Raw genomic sequence first — 6574 nt, 5'->3', positions numbered from 1 at the left:
GTGGTGGGAATGTATCCCCATCTCTCTAACCTACTCATCTGACCAGTCATTTTTTCATTCCTACTCAAGTTTCCATCACTCTACTAGATATCTCAGTTTCCCTATGATGACCTTCAAAAAAGAGAGAATTCCTATAGAGCAGAGGCCACACCAATATTCTGCTTCCTGGAAGAAAGTCGTTAACAGTCTATAGGATTTACAGACACTTACTACAAGATATTACAAGCTCAATAATTGGTAACAGGTATGGAGGAGAACCTTGGTGGTTCTTTATACTTTATACTTATATATATATATATACTTTATATATATACTTTATATACTTATATATATACTTTATACTATATACTTATATATATAAACTTTATACTTAACCATATACTCCATTGTTTCTACACATTTTCCTGCTCTATTCCATCCTAGAAGAACAGAGGATGAATAAAACAAGGTGGATGTACTTTACCATGTTTTGTAGGATGGCATGAAAGAGAAATAAATTAATTTGGGTGCTGATTAAATTAGCCATTAAGTTAGTGAAAACAAACCAAGCTGTATTCTTACTATGACATATAAAGTTGTATGATACATATATTTCAACAAAAAAAAATTTAGGAGAAAAATATTTTCTTCCTCTGATATTGCTATGTTCTGGATTTGTCACTTGGAACTGCTATAGTTCCCCTGTTACCAGAACAAGGACAAAGCCAACACAGAGGATATGCTCAGAACAATACAAGCAGTTGAGTCAGAGATCCAGACCTTGGAGTTTCTTGGTAGTCAATATAAATACTTTTCCTCATTTTTTAGCGACAAGAGAAAAAGAAATCTGGTTAACTCACATTCCTTCCATTGAGGGAACTCAGAACCGAGGGAGCTTCACATGTGTTTCACCTCCACTCTTCTGGAAGAGCTGGCTTTGGAGATATCGACGCTGAGCAGATGCAGTCACAGAATCTTCTCCCTGTGTTGGCAAAAGAGTCAGAGCACTGATATGACAGTCTGAATAACAGGAGTTAGTCTAAGGTTCAGGTTAAAGTTGTACCTATAAATCTATTAGGAGACTGTAAAGGGAAACCATAGACTTGGCAGCTACATCACCATGTTATAGAGCACATGGCATTTGCTTAAGGCTTGTAATTTTTTTTATATCTGATTAGAAATCCAGGGGTAAGTCTCCCCTAAGACCTTCCCATTGTGATACGCTCTGCAGGCAAGAAATTGGTGTCTATTTTTATACCCTAATCATGATAGTAAATGTTAGTTTTCCTTCAGGGAACATACATCCCCTGGAACATAGAAAAAGATCCTCTCTGTGCTTCATAAAAATGAAAATAATTAATGTCACTGAAAATTTCATTAACTGTCATTCCAGGTAACATATTAATTTTTGTAAAAATTTATAAACACTTCAGTAAAGGTTATTTGCTTTGTAAAATAGATTGAGTATCTTTAAATATTTATGAACATTTTATAGACATATAGTAAAAGGATATTTTTATTGCTTTTAGACATTAATGTTTCAGTAAAATGCTATTAGGTATAATTCTAATCCAACATTTAGTTTGGGCTGTTCTGACTCAGTATGTCTTTGCTTTTAATAAATTAAGTCTATAAGAAAATCAGGGGCTTCCCTGGTAGATCAGCTGGTAAAGAATATGCCTGGAATCCAGGAGACCCTGGCTCAATTTCTGGGTCAGAAAGATCCCCTGGAGAAGAGATAGGCTATCCACTCCAGTATTCTTGGGCTTCCTTGGTGGCTCAGACAATAAAGAATCCACCTGCAATGTGGGAGACCTGGGTTCAATCCCTAAGTTGGGAAGATCTCCTGGAGGGGGGCACGGCAACCCACTCCAATATTCTTGCTTGGAGAATCCCCATGGACAGAGCAGCCTGGAGGGCTACAGTCCATGGAGTCACAAAGAATCGGACATGACTGGGTGACTAAGCATAGAGCACATAAGAAAATCACTGTTCAAAGACTTCTATTTCTTTTTTTATATAAATTTATTTAAATTGGAAGCTAATTACTTTACAATATTGTATTGGGTTTGCCATACATCAACATGAATCCACCACAGGTATACACGTGTTTTATTTCAAGAAAATATGACTTTAGAATTTCTAGATATGTATTACAGAGAAAGCAATGGCACCCCACTCCAGTACTCTTGCCTGGAAAATCCCATGGATGGAGGAGCCTGGTGGGCTGCAGTCCATGGGGTCTCGAAGAGTCGGACACAACTGAGTGACTTCACTTTCACTTTTCACTTTCATGCATTGGAGAAGGAAATGGCGACCCACTCCAGCGTTCTTGCCTGGAGAATCCCAGGGACGGGGGAGCCTGGTGGGCTGCCATCTATGGGGTCACACAGAGTCAGACACGACTGAAGCGACTTAGCAGCAGCAGCAGATATGTATTAATTTCTATGTGTGCTTCTGAGATTGCAGCTAACATTTATTTTGAAATAAGTATAGATTCACAGGGTGTTGGCTAAAATAATGTAGAGTCCCTTGAACTCCATCTAGCTTCCTATCATGATGACATCTTTCGCAATTGCTGTGTAATAGTAAAACCAGGAAACGGACACTGGTTTAGTAATGGTAACAAGACTTCAGGACTGCAGACAGTGAGGTTTTAGCAGTTTTATATGCACTGAGTGTTTATATTGTGTGTGTGTACATGTGTGTAGATCTGTGCAATTTGATCCTTTGTATATATTCATGTAGCAACACCACGACTGGATACAGAACTGTTTCACTGCCTTTAGAAATTCTTATACTACTCTTTTATAGTCACACCCATCCCCTTCCACCTTCATCTCTGTTTTCTCCATCTCCATCTCTTTCATCTTCACCTTGATAGTCAAGTCATTTGGCGGATAATAAATGAAATCAAACAATATGCAATCTCTGAGACTGGCTTTTTTCAATAGTCATGATGCCTTTAATGTTCATCCCATTTGTTGCGTGTATCAATAGCCATTTCCTTTGCTGTTGAGTAGCATTCCATTTTTTTACAATTTAAGTTTATTCCACCTTCTTGTATTTATACAAAAGTAAATCTGTTTTATTTATGGAAAATGTTTCAGGCACAGAGGCTAGAAATCACAGTTGAAGCTGGTTCTTCTCTGAATCCTCTTTAAGCCAATATGAGTCAAGGCTCTCATTCTTCCTTCTCTAAGAATAAAGACTGAGACATCCAGATTTTTAGCAGGTTTTTAATAACCGGTCAAAGACAAGGGGAAAGCAAGGAATGCCCTTCCACTACACTTTGTGAGAGTGTACAGCATCATTACCAGTCATAAGCAAGTTAGTCAGGGAAAGGCATTTGGTTATAACAAAATTTTTATTATCTAAATTTATTATCATTCATTCAATCCCAGTACACATGTGGTAGAATTGCACATCAATACCAGTGTGAGAAACACATTTACCATCTGGAGTACAGTGCTTGTGTACAGTTTTCTTTTCCCCCTTTTCTCCTTACAATGTACAGTCAAATAAGTAGATGACACCATCAAAGAAAGAATTTACAGATACACAAAAGGGAAAGTCTACCATGAATCCTATGATGCTAGATTAGAGTCACAGATAACATGTTTCTATTAAATATATATTAAGATTCATTGTTATTCAGTCACTAAGTCATATCTGACTCTTTGAAACCCCAAAGACTTGCAGCACACCATAGGAGCCACAGTTTTAGGGGACTGCCTCACTTTCTTGGATTTTACCTTCAAAACACCCCAGCAGGTTCTCACAGTGAAGATCTGAGAAAGAACCACCTTGGCTGTCACAGGGAAGGGAAAGAGTGATATTTGTAATAATTACTAGTAACAAATAGTACTAATTATTGATAACAAATACTACTAATTATTAGTAACAAATAGTACCAGCAAATAGTACAATAAAGTTCCACTTAGAACACCCTTTTCCTCAAAGTCTTACTCAGTGCAATTTGGACATCTTTGTTCCTCAAACTGTAGATGAAAGGATTCACCATTGGCCCCACAATGGTGTAAAAAACTGTGGACACTTTCTCTTCATCCAGAGACTCAGCGGGAAAAGGCTTGAGATACATGAATGCAGATGATCCAAAGAAAAGAGAAACCACGATTATGTGGGAGCTGCAGGTACTGAAGGCTTTGGACCTGCCCTCTGCAGAACGGATGTGGAGGATGTTGGAGAGGATCAAGGTGTAAGAAATGAAGATGGTGACACTGGGCACTATGACATTGACACCCACCACAATGAAAACCACCAGCTCATTGATGGAGGTGCTTGTGCAGGAGAGCTGGAGGAGAGGAGGGATGTCACACATGTAGTGATTGATGATGTTTCCATCACAGAAGGAGAGTCGCAGCATGCACGCAGTGTGGGCCATGGCACCCACAAGCCCCATCGCGTATACACCCACCGTCAGCATGAGGCAGACCTGACGGGGCATGGAGACCTTGTACAGCAGGGGCTTACAGATGGCCACGTATCGGTCATAGGCCATTGACGTCAAAATACAGCACTCATCAATAACAAAGAAGGAGAAGAAGCAGAGCTGAGTCATGCACTCTGCGTAAGAGATGATGTTCTGGCTTACGAAACTCATCAGCATTTTAGGGGTAATGACAGAGGAGTGGCAGAGATCAATGAAGGAAAGGTTGAAGAGAAAGTAGTACATGGGAGTGTGCAGGTGAGGGTTCAGACCAATAAGAATAATCAAGCCAACGTTCCCCACCACAGTGACTGCATAAACTGCTAAGAAAATGAAAAACAGAGGCAGCTGGAGTCCTGGCTCTTGTGTTATACCCAGCAGGATAAACTCAGTCACTGAAGATTCATTCCCTGGGGCCATTCTTCCCTAGGACATACCTGGAGAATAGGACAGAGGGTAATGTTAAAACGAGTACCCCACTCTCTCCACCCAACACCACTCTAATGAGACAGACCCAGAATGTGAGAAGGAACCCCGACCCACCCCTCTGTGCCTTTGTTTTCTTTTCTGTATAAAGGCTGAGGGAATTTTTAAAGATGGGTATCAAAAACACTAATGGGCAAGTTCTACAGGGATAAGATTCAGTAACACTGTGACCTCATGACAACAGCATCTCTGCTCCACTTCTGCTCTGACAGTTTACCAGGCCCACCCAATGATCAGTGATCATCTCAGCAGAGAGAAGGCACATCATTTCAGGGTGTCCCAGGCTTTCACAGATGAGGTTTGGAAGACGAGTAACAGGACAGATAAAATTCAACACTCACCTCATGAGGACCTCAGTCCTGCTGGATTAATTGAGCTCAGAGAAACAAAGTCACTTTCATCCTTCCCAAATGTCAGATAAAGGACTTCTACAAGCTCTCAGAAAGGTCCTAATGTCTCTCCTTGCTAAATTCAGCACAGAATCAGATCAAAACTCAGATTTGGGTCAGTTTTGGAAGCTTCCAAATGACAAAATCAAGGTCAGCTCACCTTATTAACTCTTCTCCATCATTTGCATGGAAGGGCAAGTGGCTCTGATGAATTTTGAGGGAGAGCAACCTAAAACAGAGTTTTCTGTTGTTTTGTTTTCAGTGAGTTTCAGACTAATGAAGCCAGAGCACAGACCTCAGTGGCTCTGGCTCTGAGATGCCACGAGTTACAGGTCATGATTTCTGATGGTGGCTCTGCAAAGTGTCCTCTTCAAATTAGAGGGTGTAAATAGCATCTGCTGGTGCCCAGGGAGCCACCTGCTAATATGACCCATGGGTTTTTATGAATTGGGAAATCCTAGGAACCTGATTAAAAGTTAAAAGACCTATGGTTTCTTAGTGTTTTCCCCAGAGGTCAGACTTTGAGGCAAAAAGAAATTACCTACTTCGCATATTCAGCCTAGTTCATGATAACAACACCGAGTTACTGGAACTATACCATTTTACAGACCTTTTAGTTTCTTGTAAAATAGGACGCATCCCCAAATAGAAAAGCTGAATCTCCCCTGCATCCACGTGGTTTCTTTCTAGCATCTATCACTATATGAAATACTATACATTTATTCGTTCCTTGCATGTTCCCACCACACATAAACACACATTTATGTACTCACAAACGTTTGAATCTAAGCATATTTTTTTTCTATTTTCTTCAGAGGTATTTCTGCAGCACCTCAGAGCAATACTTGGCACATAATAGGCACCCAATAAATATTTGTACAATAAAAGAATAAAGGAATGAGGATCCCTTTCCCATCTTTCCTGGAACCTATGTTGGACACTACAACAAAATTCTTGCCCTGCAGGCAAAGGCTTATGTAGTACTGGTGTTTTTCTTTGCAGACCTGAGTGTGAGACAGGAAAGACATCAGTAAGGCCTGTAAGGTCACTGCCATACTCTTAGATGTCATCTAAGAGCACTTCAGATCAAAGCTGCTGAATTCAGAGAAAATAATATAATTTTCATCTTCCCTGAATGTCGCAAAGAGGATTTCCACAAATTCTCAGAAATGTCTCAATGTCTCTCTCTGACAGCATAGATCAAAAGGCAGATTTGGGTCAATAGAAGGTTTCAAATGCCAAAATCAAGGTCAACTCACTATCGGAAGCC

The 6574-nt window shown here is 39.9% G+C and overlaps 1 pseudogene; it reads right to left on the bottom strand.

Moving 5' to 3' along the window:
* Positions 1-3919: 3919 nt before the first annotated feature.
* Positions 3920-4864, bottom strand: LOC113886299 (annotated as a pseudogene).
* Positions 4865-6574: the final 1710 nt, after the last annotated feature.

This window comes from Bos indicus x Bos taurus, chromosome 29, assembly GCF_003369695.1.
Source record: "Bos indicus x Bos taurus breed Angus x Brahman F1 hybrid chromosome 29, Bos_hybrid_MaternalHap_v2.0, whole genome shotgun sequence".
Taxonomy (NCBI): domain Eukaryota; kingdom Metazoa; phylum Chordata; class Mammalia; order Artiodactyla; family Bovidae; genus Bos; species Bos indicus x Bos taurus.
The sequence above is the reverse complement of the archived record's forward strand: the minus strand, read 5'-3'. Positions and strand labels throughout refer to the sequence as shown.